The sequence below is a fragment of the Epinephelus fuscoguttatus genome, linkage group LG2, assembly GCF_011397635.1.
Source record: "Epinephelus fuscoguttatus linkage group LG2, E.fuscoguttatus.final_Chr_v1".
NCBI lineage: Eukaryota > Metazoa > Chordata > Actinopteri > Perciformes > Serranidae > Epinephelus > Epinephelus fuscoguttatus.
This window is the reverse complement of record NC_064753.1, coordinates 42,771,351-42,794,314: the sequence shown is the minus strand read 5'-3', so window position 1 is coordinate 42,794,314 and position 22,964 is coordinate 42,771,351. Positions and strand designations below refer to the sequence as shown.

General features: G+C 40.7%; 1 protein-coding gene and 1 long non-coding RNA gene across 3 annotated transcripts in view; one reads left to right on the top strand and one right to left on the bottom strand.

The window, feature by feature from the left end:
* The window catches only part of LOC125901047 (uncharacterized), a 115,076-nt gene extending 105,392 nt beyond the window's left edge, over window positions 1-9,684 (top strand). The window contains exon 3 of the long non-coding RNA XR_007450929.1: window positions 9,580-9,684. This is a non-coding gene — a long non-coding RNA (uncharacterized LOC125901047). The remainder of the gene's footprint in view (window positions 1-9,579) is intronic.
* tspan4a (tetraspanin 4a) overlaps window positions 1-14,276 on the bottom strand; it is a 246,999-nt gene extending 232,723 nt beyond the window's left edge. Inside the window, exon 1 of one of the 2 annotated variants that reach the window (XM_049596289.1) lies at window positions 14,162-14,276. The gene's annotated coding sequence lies outside the window, so the exon portion shown is untranslated. The remainder of the gene's footprint in view (window positions 1-14,161) is intronic. The other variant, XM_049596297.1, reaches the window with a different exon arrangement.
* Window positions 14,277-22,964: the final 8,688 nt, after the last annotated feature.

Genomic DNA, 22,964 nt, shown 5'->3' with positions numbered 1-22,964 from the left:
TGCAACTTGACGTTGACTCGTGTTCACTTTAAATGGCTGGACTTGCTTAAAAATGAGACACGACATGCGCAATCCGATGGCTGTCAGGAGCATCCAGAGAGAACAGGACATTAGACACAAAAGTTTTAAAGAGCACAGCAGGTGGCATCATTAGGAGGCAGAAAACTGCAGCGATATCGTTTCTTCCTAGTGCAAGTCTTCCAAACAAACGACCGAGAAAAAATGGGCCTGCATAGGTCAGGAGACAGATCAAGCTCAGAACAGAAGAACAGAGTTCCTTTGATGCGGCAGAAAAAGTTGACAAAAGGACAACAAACATTTTATTTCTCAAATGTAGGCTGGAAAGTAGCCACGAAGTAAGAGCTGGGAAAAAGTGCCACATGACAGCAGCCCTGAGACTTCAAAATAGCAGATGAAAGAGTCTGAAAGCATGAGGCGAAATTGTTGTAATTACCATTATAATAAACAACAATCTGAACTTTTTAGCTGCATAATACAGAGACTGTGGAGCATCACGTGTGTGTGTGTGTGTGTGTGTGTGTGTGTGTGTGTGTGTGTGTGTGTGTGTGTGTGTGTGTGATAAACAATACATTCATTACTCTTCTCTCGGTCTGTCACACTACATACAGTGACTGAAAGCTCAAAGTAATGTGGAAAAACCTGAAACAAAAAAGCCACAAGATACTGGCTCTAAAAAGTCATTCATTCTTCCAAACACATCCTTTCGACTAAATTCTTCATAAGTAAAAACTGTCCTTACTTTTTCCCACAGGACATATGGTCTCTTTGTGAAGTGAAGTAAAGTAAAGAATTATTCAGGTTTTATCAGATGTAGGTAAAAAGCTGTGAAAAAGTCATAGCAATTAAAAAAAAATCTATTTAAATCTGCAGTGGTGTCTGTGGATCTCTCCTCTGCGGTTCTCTTTAATAAGTATCCTGTTAGTTTACTTGTTTCTGAGTGCCACGCATGCTTATATTAACTTAGTTCATGTTCGCGGCATATGTTGGCACTGCTTGTGTGTGTGCTAGTGTGTGTCTGTTTAGAATGATAATTTAACTTTTAATCTTAATTATTTGTTACTTTGAAATGAGTTGTATTAATTTACAGTGACAGTAAAAGGAACTGAATTAAATTGAATTGACTTGAATTGGTTGCATTGAATTGAATTGCTGCAACATGTTCTCATCCTCAAATACCACCACTTTATCAGTGGACCTACACATCAAAATATGATGCTCTAGCTATCTCCTGTGTCAGTTTTGGACACTCAGAGATGGCATGTCAATTCACACTTGTTACATGCACTGTCTTTTCAAAATACACTCTGCTTTCACAAGAAATGTACAGTTTCTGCTCATTAAATGCAAAGTCTTTTTTTAAAACACATACTTAGATCAGGTTTATTTCCTTATGTTTGGACCAGAGGTAGACACTCTAAGGATCGAGAGCCACATACAGCTCTTCAGTGGCTCCCTGTGGCTCTGACAAAAAAAATCATATAGAAATGAAAAATGTTTTTTCTGTAACATTTTAATTTTCATTTATCATTGTTGTAGTCCTAAAGGAATTCTCATGTTCTCCAATTGTAAAAATGTGTTTTAACTTTTCATCAACTAAAAATGCATCATACATCTTTAGCTGGTGCCTTTTCCTCTGAATTTTGATGAACCTCAATAGCTGTGGTTTGTCTTCAGTTTCCCTAGCTTAACTAGCTGTGGATTTGAAATGCAAAGAAGTCTCGGAGGATAATAGAAAATCAGATATTGGACAGAGTTGTTTGCTTTTATCGCCAACGCTGCAAAATGAAAACACCAATTAACTCTCAATAGCCCACTGTGGAGTCGCCACTTTGTGGTAAAACATATTAATGAATGCTAACTTAGAACTAATAGGCTGTGTTACCTTCATTATGAGGTTCTAATTTGTTTTGTGGCTCCAGATAGATTCTTTTTGTTTTTTTTGTTTGGGCTAAAAATAGCTCTTTTGGTAGTAAAGGTTGCCGATCCCTGGTTTAGAAGGAAAAAGTATGTGGTTAGGTTTAGAGGAAAGCATCATAGCTTGGCTTAAAATAAGTGTGGTTGTCACTAATGTGATGTAACATGCATCATGTGACATATGTCACAAGAGCTGCATGCTACAAACACAAGCTTTATACAAGTTATTAAAATAACCCGGTTGACTTTTGATTTCGGGCGGCACGGTGGTGTGGTGGTTAGCACTGTTGCCTCACAGCAAGAGGGTTTCCGTGTCGATCCCGGATGTAGGAGCCCTTCTGTGCGGAGTTTGCATGTTCTCCCCGTATCAGTGTGGGTTCTCTCCGGGCACTCCGGCTTCCTCCCACAGTCCAAAGACATGCAGATTGGGGACTAGGTTAACTGGTAACTCTAAATTGTCCATAGGTGTGAATGTGAGTGTGAATGGTTGTTTGTCTCTATATGTCAGCCTGCGGTAGTCTGCCGACCTGTCCAGGGTGTACCCTGCCTCTCGCCCGATGTCAGCTGGGATAGGCTCCAGCCCCCCATGACCCTCAAGAGGATGAAGCGGTTAGAAGATGAAAGAAGAAGATGGACTTTTGATTTCACAGGAAACAAACAGTGGGCTTCTGGGGTAAAGTCCAGAGTTTGTTTGACCCATTAACCACCCGTCCTACCGTCCTTATACAGTCTTACTCCCTCTTTATACTATGGTAGTTGCCAACAGCGTTGCAAACTGCTGCTGCCCGGTGCATATCATACCACCGCAAAGTCAAACAGTGCCTCTGTGCATCCATGTCTGACGCTGGCATCTACTGACAAAGCAGCAATATTTGACGAGTTTGGTTGTTGCCTGCTGCGTCAACAACTGCCACTGCCTGGTGCAGAGCCTCTGTGAGTCTGTATCTGACGCTGATATCCACTGACAAAGCAGCAAAATTTGACGAGTTGAGAGTGAGAACATGCCGATAACTCTGAGAAATACAAAAAGTAATGCAACAAAATTTGTACGTAACTCATGTGATCATGAACCAGTAATTTGTGCATAACCCACATATTTGGGAAAACTGTAGTCAAGTGACCAGTGTGCTGAGGGGAGTAAAAAGGAAGTGATGCCCGTAATGAGGCAGGTTGGAGTGACGGATGGGTCATGAAACACAGGACTTTTCCCAGGAGACCGGTGTTCAAAACTGGTGAACTTTGACTCATTTTAAGGAACATCTTTCCCCAAGGTTTCTTTCTCTAAACCTAATGTATCATAACTTAACTTGCTTCAACCTAACCTCCATAACTTTATGTTATGTGTGAATGTCATTCATGGGGCGCTAATTAATAGGATATGATACAAACCATGCGGAGTTTGCATGTTCTCCCTGTGTCAGCGTGGGTTCTCTCCGGGCACTCCAGCTTCCTCCCACAGTCCAAAGACATGCAGGTTAATTGGTAACTCTAAATTGTCCGTAGATGTGAATGTGAGTGTGAACGGTTGTCTGTCTCTATGTGTCAGCCCTGCGATAGTCTGGTGACCTGTCCAGGGTGTACCCTGCCTCTCGCCCGATGTCAGCTGCGATAGGCTCCAGCCCCCCCGCGACCCTCAAGAGGATGAAGCGGTTAGATGAAGATACGAACCATTGTATGAGGATACGTTCAGTGACAACAGCATTGTTTTTGTAGTATCTTACCTTTTTTTTTAAACATTAAACCAGAATCACAATCTTTCCCTCACCTTAACCAAAATGCTGTTGTTGCCTAATACGAACCACAGAGAGAGGTCTGGACGTGAACCTGGCATTCTAATGTCATAGCTCTGCACTCTGTATGTCCTCCATCCGCCCCGATCACCTCCCGGAGAATTCAGCATGGTACATAGATGTAGCGTTTATTTTTAAAAGGCTGTATGTGACTACAGAGAAAGACAGTTGATTGCTGAGTCTCATTTACAGGTCATCCAATTCCAGGGCTTTGTGCTGGTGGTTCGATCCGACTACCTACTGACGAGTGTCAGTGTTTGACAACCTGGGAATGAGATGCAACAGTCAAACTCTTTCTCCAGACTTACAATATCTTTAACTTGAAGCAGCACTGTATCCGAACATAAACCAGACAGTGATTAGGTTGTCACCACAGGGTAATTATGTATTCAATTTAGAAAAATACAAATGTGATTTCTCTGAGAATACAGTTGCAACAAAGAGATAGTATTTCGGATCATGTTTGCCAGATTGACAAGAGTTTATCCAAATCACTCAGAACTCCAGTAACGTGCAGTCAACCCAAACTCAGATTGAACATCAGTAAATGTTCATGTTTACCACAATCCATGATAGACTGGAGTGCCAATTTACTTTTCAGCAGACATTTTATGTTTACTTCATCTGTCAGAGTTGGCAGATATTTCTTATTTACGTGACATTAGTCCAATCAGGGATCTATTCATACTGAGACGACATCAGATGAAGAGAAAACAGATACTTGGCAGCAAACTTGGAATAAGAAGCTACAACTAATTGTGTGGGACAGCTTTTCATTTAAAAAAGTGCAGCAGAACCAGACCAAATACAAAATAGAGACACTTCAGTACTAGAATGTGTAAGTGCTGGAGTGGCTGAGTAAAAGGAAAACAGGCTTGAATGAATCCCATTCAAAGTCTCTGCAGTTACTTGAAGATAGCTGTTCACAGAGACTCCCCATTGAGCTGGAGAAACACTGCACACTTTTTGAACAGTTGAAGAAAAAAAATCCAGATGCGATGAGCAAACAAAGACACATCTAAGAGGAGCTGGAGCTATCATTTTAGCCACAAACTGTCTCTGTTTAAATGGGATAATAAAAAAATGTGGAAAAAAAAAAAAGAATTAAAGCTCTACTACATATTTCATTATAACATATTCTGTGCTGATTGTCAACAACAAATCACAGTTTACTTTGAATTCAGGGTGGCGCACTTGAGGACGTCATGGGGTTTGGAAAGTTTCTGAAGGCATTATACTTCAAATCTAGCAGACAGATGCTCTTCATTTTAAAGTCATGAAAATTGATTTTCACTCTGAGGCAATAGCATGATCCACGTCCAGGGAGCCAGCCTCTATAAAGTTAGACTAAAACTATTAAGATCAGCAAAGGCCGGCTCCGAGTGGCTGCCAGAAACGAATGCAAATGACACCGGAGCTCTTACTTTGAAACATCTCAGACAGAACTTATTGGAAAACAAAATCAGATCAAGAAACAGAGCATGTAGAGACAAAGCATCGTGAGGGATCACTCTGACCATACTAACAGAAACATACAGGAAATATTTGGACTTTGTGGTAGGCCTGCATGTTTAAAGAATTCCCCATGCCACGCAAAATTACATGTCATGTAAGATTAGTTGCACCACCAAGGAGGCTAAAAAGGCGCAGCTATATACAGAATGTAAATGCTTGCTGCTATTTTTATCACCTCCAAAGAAAACTAAGGCGTCCAGACAAAAAAATTAAATAGAACATAAAGCCAAGTATGTCAGCCAGGAGGAGTAAATTATGGTGGGCAGAGTGAGATATAGGGTGTGAGGAGGCGAGGAAACATCAAGAAATGTAGTGCGGAGGAGAAAGAAAAAAACTGTGCCTTGTATTTTTTTCTTCCCTCTGTGTTAAACTGGGCGTGAGACTGGGAGTCAGCAGCAGTGAAAGAGTGTGGTTATGGCTTGTGGTTTTCGCTCGGCACTAACATCTCAGCAGAGCTCTCGACAAGGAGGAACAGAGGGGACAAAATAGACCCTTCAAAGCGTAAGAGGCCATGCTGGTGCCTCACATCCTGAGAGGACAGGCGGAAAAATAAAACAACCACCATGTGTGACATCAAGTATGTGCAGTTAAGTGCAAATTATTGTCGCTGTGACTTTGGCTGTCAGACACACTCTGTCTTTATCTCACATTGTCGCTGTGGAAGCTCAGCCTTAAACAGAAACGTCCGCTACATGACCCCTATGGAAAAAGTACATTTTTTATATATATTTTTACACGTATAGATTTAAAATGTATACAAGTAGATGGGAATATTTTCATTATCTTGAGAATGAACAACAGTTAAATCTATTCAAGTTGACGCAGCACTTCATTACACACATGACTCCCCATGAAACTACTAGTCTTTGTTTTCACACTTCAGCTTTTGTATCAATGAAACAAATTAGATATGACATTCATTAATGAGATTTAACTGCACGAGATGTGTTCGAGTTTGTAATTGCATATTTTAGCCTAGTGTTGCTGTTGTTAAGGGTCCAGTGTGAAGGATTTACTGGCATCTAACAATGAGGTTACAGACTGGAACTTCTCCCATGTGCCAAGTGGGGAGGAGTCACTAGCCCTTTTTAGACAGGAATTGTGCAAATTTGCAGGAAAGCCCAATCAGTCTTTTTCAGCATTGGCAGTATAAAAACAAAATCGGGGAGTACAACAAAATGCCGCCTGCCTACTTTTGTTTATACAGAATGCACCTTTTTCGGGGCAATGGGGGGTGTGAGCACGTAACAAAACGTGTAGCTCAGCGTGTGACGTAAACAGTGACGTGGGAGGGAAGCCGCGGCTGGTCAGTCCTTCAGTGATTCTCTCGTAAGTCAGCCCGTTCTTCACCGTCCCCGTCATCTGACGGTTAATGGCCTCTTCATTTGTGAGGACAAGGAGGGCGCACAATTCCTTGTCTCCCCAGTTGCTCATCTTTACAGTGACTGTCACAGGTTTGCGTTTCCCTCGTTACTAGGTTGACGCTAATTCCTGCTATCAGCTGTTTCCTGTTTATCCACCACTGGTGGGTCACACGTGCAGCGTCATCAGCAGCTCCTCCCACAAGTCTTCAACCGCCCCTCCCGTTGCGGAAGGCCGCCTCGGTCTTTTTAAACTAAAGGGGTTCCTCCAATATGTCTACCCTACGAGCAGGGCGTAAAATTAACATTTTACCTCATCTGCCATTGGCTAGTGACCTCCAAAAATTTACCGGCCAAACATATTTTTCACCAGCCAAATAAAAAAATTGTGCCTTATTTGACGAAAAATAATTACCTTACCTTACCTTTTTAGTATGAAAATCCAACATTAGGAAAATCCAACACTGTCCTCTGTGTTTCTTTGGCGTGCTTGTGGCAAAGGCTGCAGTAGTAGTATCACGATACCATGGCAAAAATGAGGAAGATGTGCCTTTTGTCATTTATGAAAAGATAAATCACTTTTCTATAACACATCACTGATATTTCAATGGAATAAATTACTTATTGACTTATTCATACTTCAAAAACAGCATCAATAAGTGATGAACATAGGGGAGATCAAAATAAAATAAAAATCAACCAGCCACCCTCCTCCCCTGACAGTCCCTCCAAAAGTAAAGAACAGTCCCTAAAGTGCGGTGAGGTTTGTGGAAATGTTAACGTCTCGTTTCTCCTCTGACACGTCACATACCTGTGTGCCGCCATGGCTCGGTTGTCCAGGTACTACTGGGCATTCATGACACCAACGAACGAAAGAGGAAATTACTGGACCTGGAGTCGGACTTTATCCGCCGTTATCTTGCGCTGCAGAGCCTCCGCCATGTTCCTGTCTGTGACCCCCGTTCAACCCACAGCCGCCAGGATTCGCATTTCCTTTCTGCTGCTGGTTGAAACGTGATAATAGGGGCGCCCACTCCACTAACTTGACGTGGAAATGAGCGGTAGTGTAGAAAATTGGCGAGTTTTTTTGTTGTCGTTGTTGTTGTTGTTTTCGAGGGCGCCTGTGCGTCCTCACATAGATTACGCCCTGGGCGGTTGCCCACATTGCCCATAGCAAAAACCGTCCCTGGACACAGCTGGCAGAAATGGTCGAAGCACATAAAAAACCCACATGCAATTCAAAATTTTCCATCGTCCACTGGCAGGTGTGTGTTCTTGTTTTACACACCAAACTCATTTTTTACCCGCCATTGGCGCTTAGCGGGTGTTAATTTTACGCCCTGCCTACGAGGCAAAAAATTGGGCACCTCGGATCAACTCGCCAATCCGGCTCTGTGTGTCTAAACGCTCGCAGCTTGCTGGCAAAATGGCCCAACATTCACGGAAAATCTGGCAGTGTAAAAGGGGCTACAGTTTGGTTTGTCCACTGTGGGCTACTGTAGAAACAACATGGCAACCGTAGGCTATATATAATGTATACTGACATAGTTTTGTTTTTACTTTGCAGTGCAGTTTATGAAGCCCTCGCTTTTAGATGAACTTAAAATTAGAGGAGAGCCTTAGTGTTTCTGTCCTGTAGATTGTATCTGTTTGATGTATTCTACATTCCATATCTAGAGACGTGCAGTATCTTCCGTGGACCCAGCTACTCCTCGTCCTGCGTCCTTGCAAGCGTTACAGATTGACGTGGTTTCGTCTGTTTTATTCAAGCGTCCCAGTGCAACAGCATGTGATGTAGAGGGCTGAATACAACGGCAAAGAGCAAAGTGAACCTGGAGCACTTTGTGTTCACAAGGCACAGGTTGAGCGAACCACACCGTGGACTGTCTGTTTAGAGGGCTGAAAAGGACCAAGTGTGAAAACACCCTAAATCCTACATATTGGTCATTTAATCGCAGACCTCTATGACTTCAATTCACCAAGAAGTTTCTCTGTTTTTGGATTCTTCGTTCATTGGAGGCGTGCACAAATCCAAAAGTAACATCAGTGAGTGATTGATATATAATTAGTCGACTGGGGGGGTGAGGGGTTCCTTTACTTTCATTTTTGATGGGGCCAATGTGAATTGGTATCAATCGTCTCATCTAACTCGCTGCAAGAAAGCCAATAAGCGCAGAATAATAAACTACTGTGCTCTCGGAAGATGCTGTTGTTATTTTGTTAACAGCAGGGCCGGGGCATTGAGGGTACTAAGGTCCATGTTTTAGGGAATGTGGAGATATTTACTACATGTAACTTTCACTTTTTGGTGCGTGGAAATAGTTTGCCAGGATCCATCGAAACATCTTCATTAAACTTATGTGACATGGAGTAAGTGTGCAGGCATTTTATTCTTTTATTCATGCTGTTTTCTGATAGCCCTGCACCTGCATGATGTGGGTACAATTACTCTCCTTTGATTCATTGGCTGTCCTGACAAAAACTGATGTAATGTTGGTGTTTTCATTGTTGAATCCTATTACTGTTTCTCACTGCCTCATTTGACCCAGCGGAACCATTAAAGTTTAATCTCCCAGTATCTTATCTAATATTGTGCCTGTTGGCCCAATAATTAATTCATATTGGCCTTATCATACTTTGTAGTATCTCATATCTGCTGTGGTGGTGTACCTGTAATTGATGGTCTGCACTGTTGCATCCCTCCAAGATATATCACAAGATTACTTTCCTTTGCATTACCTCTCACTGTCCACCCATACTGTATAAAATCTAACCCTGGGCATCCATCCTGTATCACCTTATGTTACCTTAGTCCTGATTTCCCTTAAGATATTTTTCATCTCTATGCTCATGCAGTTTCTTCTACCAGGGCATGAGTAAGAGATGAGAATTACAAACCAAAGAAGTACCTCGCTGGCATATGTTAGCTATATCCAACATAACATGTATTCTTCTCTGCCCATTTTTTCTTCTGGCAGGACTGAAGAAAAGAAGAGTGTGCAACGAGAACATGAGGCTGAAAAACTGCAGGCATGAAATATAGAGAGGGAACAAAGGGAGAGAGGACCGGCTGAAATCTGGCAACAAAAAAAAATGTACTGAAGGAACACAGGACTGGGGGAAAATTGGGTGAGTGAATTTACAGCAGAGCAGTGCACACACACACACACACACACACACACGCTACAATGCAGCCTTGTTACATCCACCTTCAGTAGAGCCAGTGTTCAGGGCAATTATCCAGAGTGTTGCCACACCTAGACGAGCCCACAAGTCAGCCACAGAGCTGTAGTTGGACAAACAACACCAGCTGTGACGATTAAAGAAAACACTCAACACCTCTTCTCCAAAACATATTTTCCCTGCTTCCATCAAAATAGCTAGATGCCATATGCACAGAGCACAGAACACAGATTGAAAGCTGTGTATCGGCAGCAGCTTTGGTCTCGGCCAGTGATTGCAGGCTAAGTGTAAACAGCGGGCAGCTGCCAGAGTCATCAGTTCAGCCATGCTGGAGCTGATGACATGTGGGAGGACACGGGAAAAGGAAGCTGCCTCCTTGTCTTGACTGTCTCTGTCTGCACATCCTGGAATGTGTCAAAGCAGTCTGACTGTCACCATGAGCTGGAGAGTGTGGGAGATTTCATGAGCGGTCGTCATTAGGTTACATATAGAGCATGAGTTTATTTATATAGAATAAATGTACCTTTCAATAGTGCTGCTTGATTCATCAATCTGAGCTGTTCAGGAGTTACTCAGCTGTTTTCCTGTCACTGTACATTTGTTTACCACATCTCACAGGCTGCAGGCGACAGTTTCTCCCAGTACTGATGAATCTAACATTTGATATTGATTATCAATTAACTGATTTTGAAAATATATCAATGGGAAATGGTCATTACAAGTAGGGATGCTCAAATCCAATCCTCTGGATCAGGATTTACCCAGATCCTCACGCACACACACACCGTCACTACAGATCAGGTGTCATTATTTTTTGCAACACTCTCTCAAACCTAAATAACCTAAATAAAACTTAATGTTTATATGGTTTGGTTTTAGATAAGAACTTTTTTTTTTTTTTACCAGTGAGTGAAAGCAAGGAGCGCTCACTCTGCAGCTAAATCTGGGGACCAGAACACTTGACACACTGACTAACCACCGACTGCTCGACTTGAGGTGTCTTAGTTGACTGAGGGGTCTCCGACCATCAGTTTGAATCTTTGACTCTCACGGGCAGCCCTTAATGTTACATTATGTATGTTACCTGACAGACGTCACTAGACTGGTATTAAAAGAACTCAACTTTGACTCGCGGCACGAACACTGGTGTCCTGGGTGAGGGTCCTGTGCTTGTTTGACCCAGCCACCACCCCTTCCTCCCAACCGATAGGACTTCCTCCATCTTAACACACTATGTGGACTTTGTTGCTTTTATACTAAACTTTCAAATACTTTAAAACTTAACACATTAAAACTTAACACACTTTAAAATAAACATTAGTATGGGTCAGAATGGCCTGCTTGCACAGTCGACCTATATGGCGTTTTTTCAGTGAGAGCAAGTTTTTTCATCAGTGTCATGATAAAAATCACTGATTTTGCTCTAAGTTACAGTGACTCAACTTAATCTGTAAAGCTCACAGAAACCCCCGAGACATAATATTGTCTTATTTGTTAATGAGTTCCCAAGCAGCGAGGTGGCTGTTGTTCAGATTCATAATTTGGGGAAAAAAGAACACTGACTTTAGATTGGTATTCATTATCGGCAGATAAAATTAAAGTAAAATGAAAGTCAGTGTGGTGCGTCCCTAATTACAAGTCTCTGCACCCTGTTCAATTAATTATGAGAAGAAATGAGAAACAGCAAGCCCTCATATTTAAGAGGCTATGACCAGCAAATGTTTCATGTTATACTTTATAAGATTTTACTTAGATAACACATTATAAAGTTATTGTTTCATTACCCAAATCTGATAATCAGACGAGTGCCATTTTGCTTTTGAGTCTTTATTTGAATATTAAACTAAGTTAAAATACAAGCAGATGCAGTGTGTCCCGCACTGCTGTCACTAGTTGACCCTTGGCGTCTGTTTTTTGGCTGATTCAGCATGTTGAATCGACAACAGAGACAGCTGAGCCCATCAGTGAGAGAAATCACAATGATTGGCAGGTCAACTCAGTGCACGGGAAGACAAATAAAAGTGAGGAAAGTAAACAAACGGACGACATGAGATCAAAGCAAATTTGTTGTATTAGCCAATGAGCAGAAACAGTTCATAATTGTTTGTGATATTGTTCGCTAGCACAAAGTAAATATAATTTGTTCTTTCAACATCAGGTTGTGTTGTTAATGTGCTAACCTGCTAACTAGCGTCTTGAATCCTTCCTGCTGGTCTTCTGTTTTCATGCAGGAGTTTTTTGGGGGGTTTTGTTAATAGGAATACATAGTACTGCCAGCTGCCCACAGAGAATTATTTCCTCTCACGTAGGTACAGAACATTGTCTGTAGTCTTTGCAGCGTGTTCAGCGTAACTTTTCGGCCAAGATGCAACGCGACAGTCGGCCTTTATCACCACTCTTTGATGACAGTTTGATGTGTCTGGGCCCTAAGGATCGCAGGGGGCTGGCGCCAATCCCTGCTGATACTGGGTGAGAGGCAAAGTAAACCCTGCTCACTTCACCAGACTATTGATTCAGACAATTGATGCTCACATTTACACCTACGGGCAATTTAAAGTCATTGTGTCTTTGGACCATGGGAGGACACAAAGGGAGGAAGCCGGGAGACTCCACACAGAGGGGCCCAACCAGGCCAGCCGGTTCAAACCTTAAATCCTCTTCCTGTGTGGCGACAGTGCCAGCAACTGCACTACTGTGTCATCCAGCCAAAACTAACACAGTCTAATATACCAACACGTCAATAAATTCTACCTTTATGGTTATTACGTTCAGTGTTTTAGAGGTGTAGAGTCAATTTTATGGTCAGTTTTGAGGTTGGAGTTTGTGCTGCTGTTGAATTGTATTTTTATCTTATAATAAACATTATATTGTTCCATATGTTACTGTAGTAGAAACACCTCCATATATATAAATAAATACAGTCCAGCAGCAGCAGCAGCACATCCTCCAAATGACCATAAAGTTGAACCAACACCTCTTTAAAGCAGTTTCAACAAACACTGAACATTAATGTCATGAAGGATTTATTGCAGGACTGTTGCATTAGACTGTTTTAGTCTTAGACAGGTGTACCTAATAAAGTGGAAACTGTAGAAAATACTTTGAATTGCTGGAGAGGTGGGGTGTCTGGAAAATGGCTGGCAACTCCTAAAGGAAGGGTGTTAACTTTTGATATTCGCAGAAGCTCCATACAGAGTATTTCTAGCTGAGAACAAGTCAGAGTGGTGTTTCTTATTCAAATGTCTTGTAGCTGCATTGCATTCTGGTCTATTGTGGTTTCTGTCAGTGTACATAAAACGGCATCTCTCACTCTACGACAAAACATTTCTCCATGTATGTCTGTTGAGAATCAGCACAAACTGTAGAGGCTTTAATAAAAATAAAAACTTTCTCTTTGATTCTGAGGGACTGATGCGAAAACTCTCAGTTAGCGTTGATATTTTTGGACAGCTGAGATGTTTTCCTGCTTTTTAAATCCCGCTGATGTAACAATAAGAAAAAAAAATATGCCACAAAACAACAACACAGGGTTCAGGAAAACAAAGACCAGCTCCTGTTTTAACTGTTTGCAGGGCAGATTTCCCCTTTAATAGAGCCTCTCTGCCTTCATTAAAGTCCAGATTAATTTTTAATGTGCCCCTGCCACATGGAATATGGAGCAGCTTCATCTGGCAGAATTTAAGACCTCTGCTAACCTAACATAAGGGCACATTGTATGGCAGTGAATTCCTCTGCACTTTGCCAGCCAGCCACAGCTTTGAGAAGTCAGTGAGGCCTTAAGTTCCTGTAACCCCTCCAGAGAGAAGAAGAAAAAATGAAGGGAGGGAATAGCTTGAGGAATGGTTGGTATTCTGAAATGTTGTTCTTCTCCACAAGTTTATTTCTGTCTTTCATCAAGATCCGAGGGGGAACATTCCTCAGCCAATCAGAGCGCCTCACTCTCACACATCACCACATTTCCACAATCAAAACACACTGACAAAACAACTGATCTACGGACAACAGCTTACAAGTGGAATAAACACACTGGCCAATGTAAAAGAGTGGCTTTTGTGAGCAAATGATATAATGAGCGAGCTCGAGTATGATTAATGTAATCCCACCCTTAAGTAAACAACACTCATTAACCAATTCACGCAAGATAAATGGAACCAGGATATAGTTTATCCCTTCTAATTAAACAAACTCAGTCGGCAAAAGCTCCCCATTTATCAAAGTTAAATCTCTAAAACAAGGTCACTGACATCTGTGTTGGAGCTGGAATACAGAATTAAAGAGCTGAAGAGTGGAGGAAGCAGAGAAGAGGAGAGGTCAGGAGGAAGAGTTAAGTGATACAGCTCATTTGAATAGTGTAAGAGAAAAGTGAAAATGACTTACCACTCACTTATCTCACTCTCTACACTCTCTCCCGGCTGCCCCTCGTCTTCCCTCAGTGTATGACAAAACTTCCCAAGTTGTTCCTCTCCACAGACTCCCTCTCGCTCCCTCTCTTTCTCACTCAGCGTGGATGCACATGTGACTGTCTCTGCCGGCCAAAACAGCAAAAGGCCGACATCTAGTGGTGAGTGACGCTGCAGCACCTGACATAATATAATCATCCTTTGTAAAGCTGTTGGCCCACTGACAATTTCCAAAAGTAATTTATAGGCTAATTTGCTCTGATTCAGTAGGCGATTCAAACACAGCATCTGATGAATACAAATAGCTGCTTATAATAAACACAAATAACCCTCTGCAGACAGTTTCACTGGTTTATAAGCAAATTCTTTTTTTATTAAAAGTAATATTTTCATCACATACTGGTGACAGGTTATTTTCACAGCTCACTGTATTAAAGAGGTTTTTAGAATCTGCCGTTGCTGGTAGGAGTCAATGTTAATGTGAGTTATATGAAATAAACCAGGACCTGTGATGTGGCCTGTGGCTTGTGATACATTTTTAGCATAACAGTGTTTGGACACATTCCTGAGTTTGGACTGGAAGACAGCCATCTCCTCTTGGCGCTGGTTTATGAACATCTTTTATTGGACGATTGTCAATGTTTTTAACACATTTGTGTGTGTACTCTCAAATAGTTGTTGTCTTTACCTTTTCACACTGTTTGTTATACAGTTGTTTTTGAGGACGCAGTGCAAAAAGGTCACACCACCATGTTTCACTGCAGAGTGCAGATGCTGTTGTTTCCTGTAAAGAAGAACAAAACTTAGATGTACATGCCACGGTAGCAGCTCTGTGGGGCTGTGTGCTGTGGACTGATTCCCAACCTGGAGGTCCTGACCTCCACTAGAGGTCACCAGAGCTTCACGTGGTGTCATGAGGCCTCCTTGAATGTAAGGGGTGTAAGAAAACTGTTTATATATATAATATATATACATACATTTGGCCTATAATGCAGCATTTCTTTGAATTTAATTCATTTCTGTGAAGAAAAATAAATTAGGTTGCTGTTTCTGCTTCACAGCCTCGACATGCTTTAGAGGAGTATGCAGTTAAAACAACCAAAAGTTAATAGAGTGCTAGAGTGACATTGTTAAAAATGATTTGTTTTTAAAAAACAAAAGCATAATACATACAGAGAATTGTAGTGAAAGTTTCCACAAATATTAGGAAAACTCATCTCTGATGCAGCAATCACAGTAAATAATCTCCCCAAAACGTATCACTCACTTTATACAAACTTTATGCAGTTATTCTTTTCACTATTTTGGTTAATTGTACAGTTTATCAGTTGTATTGTGCTGTTATTAATAGTATTAAATATCCATTAAATCAGTCACTTAGTCAAGGGTCATCAGTTTACTCCAGTGGTTCTCAACTGGTGTGCCGTGATGCCACATCAGGTGTGCAGTGGGATTTTGTGATAACACCACATTATTATTACAATATTCAACTGTGCCTGTGCATAAAGTTATGAATGGATTTTTAATTGACTGTATCAGTATGTTGTGCACATCCATTTCCTACTAAAGAGGAAAACTCTAGCTGAAAAATGTAATTTAATTTGATTTAATTTAAAAAACCTTCACGGGGAACCTATTTGTTGCTATTTATGCGTGGGAATTGTGAATGTGTGACACATCAAAAGCCCTGATTAGCAGTAGAGATGTACTGATACCACTTTCTCCTTCCCGATACCGATTCTGATCCCTGAACCTTAGGTATCTGCTGATACCGAGTACCGATCTGATACCAGCGCGTAAAATAAAAATGGATGGGATATGAATTGTTGATATGAGTTGTTCTCAACTCCTAAAACTCTATGTAAAATATTAAGAAATGAATAAATAAATAAAACATAATAGTAGAATGAATGCCATAAAACTTTTTTTTATTATTATTATTATTATCCAGTGTTGACACAGGTCAATACACAGGTTAAAGTGCAGCCACACAATTTGGTAAAAAAGACATTTTAAAGGCTACAGTAGAATGCTTTTTAAACTCCGCTCTGTTTCCGTTTTGTTTGCCTGTAGTGTGCGTATGCGTAATGACATGAGGCATTACGTGGTATCGGATTGGTCATAGGCTGTACTCGCCGATACCCAACACCACATTTTAGGCAGTATCGGAGGCATTTTCGATACTGGTATCGACATTGGTACAACTCTAATTAGCAGCCAGTGTGAGGGATGATAACATTTAAAAGGAGAAAGTTGTGTGTGGGACAACCGATTGCTTTATTGTACAGAGCAAATTACAACCAAGCATCACCGAAGATGACCTACCATCAAAAGAAAAGAAAAGAAAAAATGTCAGTAGACAGTATCATGAAAGCTACCCGTCTTATTTTTTCTTATTTTTATTGTCTTATGTCGTGATAAGAGTGATAACACACGTTATAGAAGCGATTGTGCACAGATATAAATACAGGCATGTCAAAACATTTGAAAACCACTGGTTTACTTAATGATAGAAAAGAGGAACTTTAAGGAAAAAGGTTGGTGACCACTGCTGTAGACTGGGCACTGGTTTGAACGGAATGCTAACATTAGCATGCTAACATAATAACAATGACAATGCTAACATGTTTATATTAAGCAGCTGTAATGTTTGCCATGTTCACCATCTTATATTAGTGTGTTAGCATATAGACGTTTACTAAGAAGCACAAAACACAATACAGATGAGGCTCATGGGAGGGTCATTACAAAAAAAAAACAAAAAACAAACACAGTTCGATAGATTGTAATTTTGACCTGATGATGGCGCCAGATGAAAAGTTAAGGGATGACAGCAATAAAATTCAGACTGAGGGGGAACACAGGTGTTTGCACTAAATTTAATGACATTTGGGGCGTCGGTGGCTTAGTGGTAGAGCAGGCACCCCATGTACAAGGCTGTTGCCGCAGCGGCAACAGCCTTGTACATGGGGCGCCTTGTACACGACACTTGTCTGTCCTATCCGTTAAAGGTGAAAATGCCCCAAAAAATATCTTAAAAAATTTTTTTTAATGACATTTCATCCAAAACTTGAGACATTTCACTCAAAACCACAAATGTGAACATTACAATGCTGGAGGAAAGTCAGGGAACCTGTGACCCGGATACATCAGGGAACCATGAATATATTTTGTGATAATCCCTCTTGTAAAACTGTGACATGCCGGTGGCACTAGAAGAAAAGTCAGGAGATCACCAGGATTCATTTCCTGGAGAACATGAATGTCTGAACCAAACTTTCACAGCAATCAATCCAGCGGTTGTTGAGATATTTCAGTCTGAACCAAAGTAGTGAACCAACTAACGACTGACAAATTATCCCTAAAGTCATGCCTCCAGTGTGGCTAAAAATATGAACTGTTTTTACTGTTTAAACAAAGAGAGAATGATAGTTTCCTCTCTTGCTTACTAGCACACAAGATGTCTGACACGGCCGGGTGCTTATAGTGCCAAAAAACGTTTTGCTCTTGTCAAATGTTTTTATGGTGTATTTGAAAACCAGGGCTATATGATCTTGCCATTATAAATATTGGTTGGATTTTTTTTAAATTGAAGGCTATTAAAAAGGTAGTTACTCTATTTACAAGACTGGATAGATTTTGGCATGGTCCAGCTCAAAGGCTATACTAAACAGGGGAAACACATGGAAAGGTTAGGAGCTTTTATTCAACAGAGGTAACAAAAAAAGAGAAATTCAATGGCTGTGACTGGCAGAGAAAACAACAGGCAACTAACTAAGCAGGTCTTATGTAACCTGTAGACAATAGCCAGCTGCCTCCAGCTCTGCCTGACCAGGAACCTGCAACACTGAAACACGAAACACAACACACACACACACACACACACACACACACACACCCTGCCAGAGGCCCTGAGGCCGTCACGGTGTGCATATATTAAACAGTGGTGGAGGAAGCACTCCGATTGTTAACTTACAGCCTGAGATCCTGTTGTGGTGTGTTCTTACATTGACCTCGGGGGTGAGCATGTGTGAATAATCCTCGGTAAAATATGAGTCATTATCTGGTTTTCCTATCCATAAGATGACACCACCAACACAGACCTATTACTTAAGCAAAAGAACAAAAGTATTAGCATCACTATATACTTTAAGTACCCAAAGTAAAAGTTGTCATCATGCAGAATGGCCCATTTATGCATGTATCACTTTAATGTTGCAGCTAGTAGAGGCAAAGCTATTTTAAATTACTTTTTATACTGTAGTGTAGCTTAAAAAATAAAGGAACAAGTTGAAAATCTTCACTGATTTACATTGTATAATTTGTTGAGAACAAAATGACATAACAACGGTCAGAGGAGACCCACCACCAACCTGCTCATGCTGAATGATGTTACAGGCAGCATAACATTCACCACGGTGTCTCCAGACTCTTTCACGCCTGTCACATGTGCTCAGTGTGAACCTGCTCTCATCTGTGAAGAGAACAGGGCGCCAGCGGCGGACCTGCCAATTCTGCCATTCTCTGGCGAATGCCAGTCGAGCAGCACAGTGCTGGGATGTGAGCACAGGTCCCACTGGAGGATGTGGGGCCCTCATGCCACCCTCATGGAGTCTGTTTCTGACAGCATGGTCAGAAACATGCACACCAGTAGCCTGCTGGAGGTCATTTTGTAGGGCTCTGGCAGTGCTCCTCCTGTTCCTCCTCACACAAAGGAGCAGATACCGGTCCTGCTGCTGGGTTGATGCCCTTCTACGACCCTGTCCAGCTCTACTTGTGCAACGGCTGGTCTCCTGGTATCTCCTCCATGCTCTTGAGACTGTGCTGGTAGGTCCAGCAAACCTTCTTGTGCCATCCTGGAGGAGTTGGACTACCTGTGCAACCTGATTGGGCTGCAGGTACCGCCTCATGCTACCAGTAGTGACAAGGACACTAACAGAACACAAAACTAGAGAAGAATCAGTCAGGAAGGATAAGGAGAGAGCAACTGTCTGTGGACACCACATGTAAAACCATTCCCTTTTTGGGGCTTGTCTTGCTTTTGCCTCTCCATTGCACCTGTTGTCACTTTGATTTGCACCAAAGCAGCTGAAACTGATTCACAATCACTTGTGCTTCCTAAATGGACAGATTGATATCTCTGAAGTTGTTAGACTGCGACCATTAAGTGTTCGCTCAGTTTTTTTTGAGCAGTGTATAACAGCACATCACAATTTACTAGCTGATCTATATTTTGTATTAATAATGTGAATCTGTGTGGCAGGGTAAATGTACAGTATTTCCGTCTGAAATATAATTAAATAGAGGTATAAACTAACATAAAATTGTACTAAAGTACATCACTTGAGTTAATGTACTTAGTTATTTTCCACCATTGATGTACAGTAAGATGATTCTTATATTTTTTACCTCACATGGCTGATTTAAATGTTCATGAGTGTCACAGTGTGTGAAAGAAAGTATGCAGTATCCTGCAAAGTGCTAAAAGACAAGAAAAACTAGTTTCATTAAGTTTAATTTCCAATGTACTGCTTATTAAGTGCTCCTAAGTGCTGCAAACAATGTCAAAGATGTAAACCACAGGCCTACAACCTCCACAAACTTAACAAACCTGACATTCTGGCAAAATAGAAGAAGTGCAAACAAAGAAACAGAGAAGAGATTACATAGTTAAAGCATCCTAACCGCACTGATGTAGGCCTTTGTTTATTTTTGCCTTCAGGGTGGAAATTGTTTGCTAAAGGAAGGTTTTCACACACGGAAATATGTAAAGCTCTTTGAAATGATCCAGGTAATAATCAATGCCTTGTATTTAGTACTAATAACAGCTGTGAGATTATATTAAATACTATACGTCAGTAAAACAGACCTACAAGGTTGGTAATAGAGTTAAGCGAAGGTAGGATTATACTGCTGAAGCCTGAGGGTTGAAGTATCGTTTTTAATACAGGCACATACACCGAAAGGTGAGCAAGGCAATTGCAGCAAATGTAATGGTTTCTTAAATTAAATTGTCCCCACATTATTGCAAATAAGAGTCATGTTCAAGTAGCTGTTACTGCAGGGCAAGAAGAAGATTTATCAGGAACAGGTGCCTCGGAACAGTTATTGAGGTAATCAAGCAATCAAAATCACATCACACAGCCGCATGCGGTTAAAATACTGAGCAGACTCTGTGATTCTCTTTGTGTAATTAAATATATAACATATATTAAACTTTGCATGTAGTATCCCTCTATAATTCACAGAGTACTTCAAATGTTAGTGCACAGCAGATATAAGGTTAAAGATGGGAACTTTATTCCTACAATACATTTATTTATAAATTTATTTTTAATATTTTGTAGTCTACATCTTTGACATTGTTTGCATAGGATTTTGGATTATTGGGCAGCACGGTGTTGCAGTGGTTAGCACTGTCGCCTCACAGCAAGAGGGTTCCTGGTTCGAACCCCTGGGTGGGGGAGCCCTTCTCTGAGGAGTTTGCATGTTCTCCCAGTGGCTTTCTCCGGGTACTCCGGCTTCCTCCCACAGTCCAAAGACATGCAGAAGACATGCACAAGTTGCAAAAACAGAATTAATACAGTAGATTTAGAATTATTTTTTTTTTTAGGGAAAAAAAATATATATGCTAGGGAAAAGGTATTATTATTACATTTTAAAATTAGGTTACATAATTTTTTATATTTTTTCAGGACTATTTCCTTGTTTGTTTTTTAAAACAAAACCTTTTTTTATAAATGATTTTCTTGTTTTTAATTTTCTCTTTTTACTTATTTCTTGCAAATTGTTGAGGTAATTTCTTCTTTTTGGGGGGTCAAATCAATGAGCAGCTTGGTAAGAAATGTTCTACAAACAGCAAAATAAATACATTTAGAAAATTATTTTAAAAAATGAGAAAAATAAAAAACTAGGGAAATGTTTTATTATTATAATTTAAAATTATATTACAGAATTATTATGGTTTTTTAGCACTATTTCCTTGTTTGTGTGTTTTTTTTAAAAACTTTTTTTTTATTTGTTTTTAATTCTCTCTTTTTACTAATTTCTTGCACATTTTTGGGGTCTTTTCTTCTTTTGTTGGTCATTGCCTTCTTCCCTTGTTTTTCTAAAGAAATTAAGCCAATTTGCTCAGGGTTCAAAGGGTTAATCAGTGACCCTAAATTGACCATAAGTGTGAATGTGAGTGTGAATGGTTGTCTGTCTCTATGTGTCAGCCCTGTGATAGCTTCAATGCAAACACCAGAAATAAAAAGCTGAAGTTGACCTAATGTTACCACCATAACAAGACTGTAAAGCTGTGTTTGGCTCGGCTCGGCATGATGACATTCTGAAGTCTCATTTAGCTGTTTGTTAGCAATCACCTTTTTTAAGACTCATCAAAGCTTCGAAGTTCACAAGTCGGATATTTACTCAATTAATCAATCAATTTTATTTATAAAGCCCAATATCACAAATCACAATTTGCCTCACAGGGCTTTACAGCATACAACATCCCTCTGTCCTTAGGACCCTGACAACGGATAAGGAAAAACTCCCCAAAAAACCCTTTAATGGGGGAAAAAAAAACCGGTAGAAACCTCAGGAAGAGCAACTGAGGAGGGATCCCTCTTCCAGGACGGACAGACGTGCAATAGATGTCGTACAGAACAGATCAGCATAATAAATTAACAGTAATCCGTATGACACAATGAGACAGAAAGAGAGAGAGAGAGAGAGAGAGAGACGCAGGTAATGACAGTAGCTTACAACAACATTGTTGAAAGTAATAATATAGTTATAGTTCTGGTTACTGCGGTACAATATGTTGAAAGTATGTATTAATATCTGGCAGTATACATGTGTGACAATAGTCATATGTGTATAATAACAGTAGAAGTATGACTAATGACTAATGATGGCAGCAGCAGCAGGAGGCATCTGGCAGGACCACGGCAGCAGCACAACCACACACGTCATGCTGTCCAGGCACCGCTGCAATAAGAGTTAACCTGCGAGACAGTGGGTTGACTAATTTTATGTCGTAGAATAAAACATGAAAGTCTCTTAAGCTTGTGTTAACCACAGACCTTATGGCAGCACTAGCATTAGCATTCGCGGTACCAAATCATTACACACTGCTAAATTGACCCAACACACATACTGCTGGCTTATATCCAACAAAAGTATAGTGGTGCTTAGTGCAAAAAACACATGAATTTGTACAATGCTACAATGTTCACGGTCGCACAGTCTTCAGCTGCTATTTCCAGTTTGAAAAGTGGTCCCTCCCCTTTCGCTACGTAACCAAGATGGCGACCATTGAGGGCGCGAAGTGTCCACAGTTCCACACTCAACTTCTTGACCGTTTCGAGTGCACCATCCGGGTGCTCACAGTGCACTGCATTTTTCCATACTTCTCAGTGTGAACGCACTTATGCACTCAGTATATTAAGTGTAAGTACAGAAGTACGCGATTTGAGACACAGCACATGTTAGCAGTTTACCCCATGTTAGCTTCTTCCCCCTCGCTCCCCAAGGTTTTAAATATCTAATAACTTCTTCTTTATGGTGGAGGGAGCGTCGTGCATTTTTACACTACTCACTCAGGGAGACTCAAAGAAAAATATTTGTAGCTGTGGGGAAGGTAAATAATAATAATTATAATAATAATAATCCAGCCCACCCCTACCCTTTGACAAGTAAAGGACAGTCCCTAAAAGAGTATTTCCACACGGTGGTATTGCTTTATTTATTTATTTTACTAAAGTTAAAGATTTCAGTATTTCTTTCTCTACTGG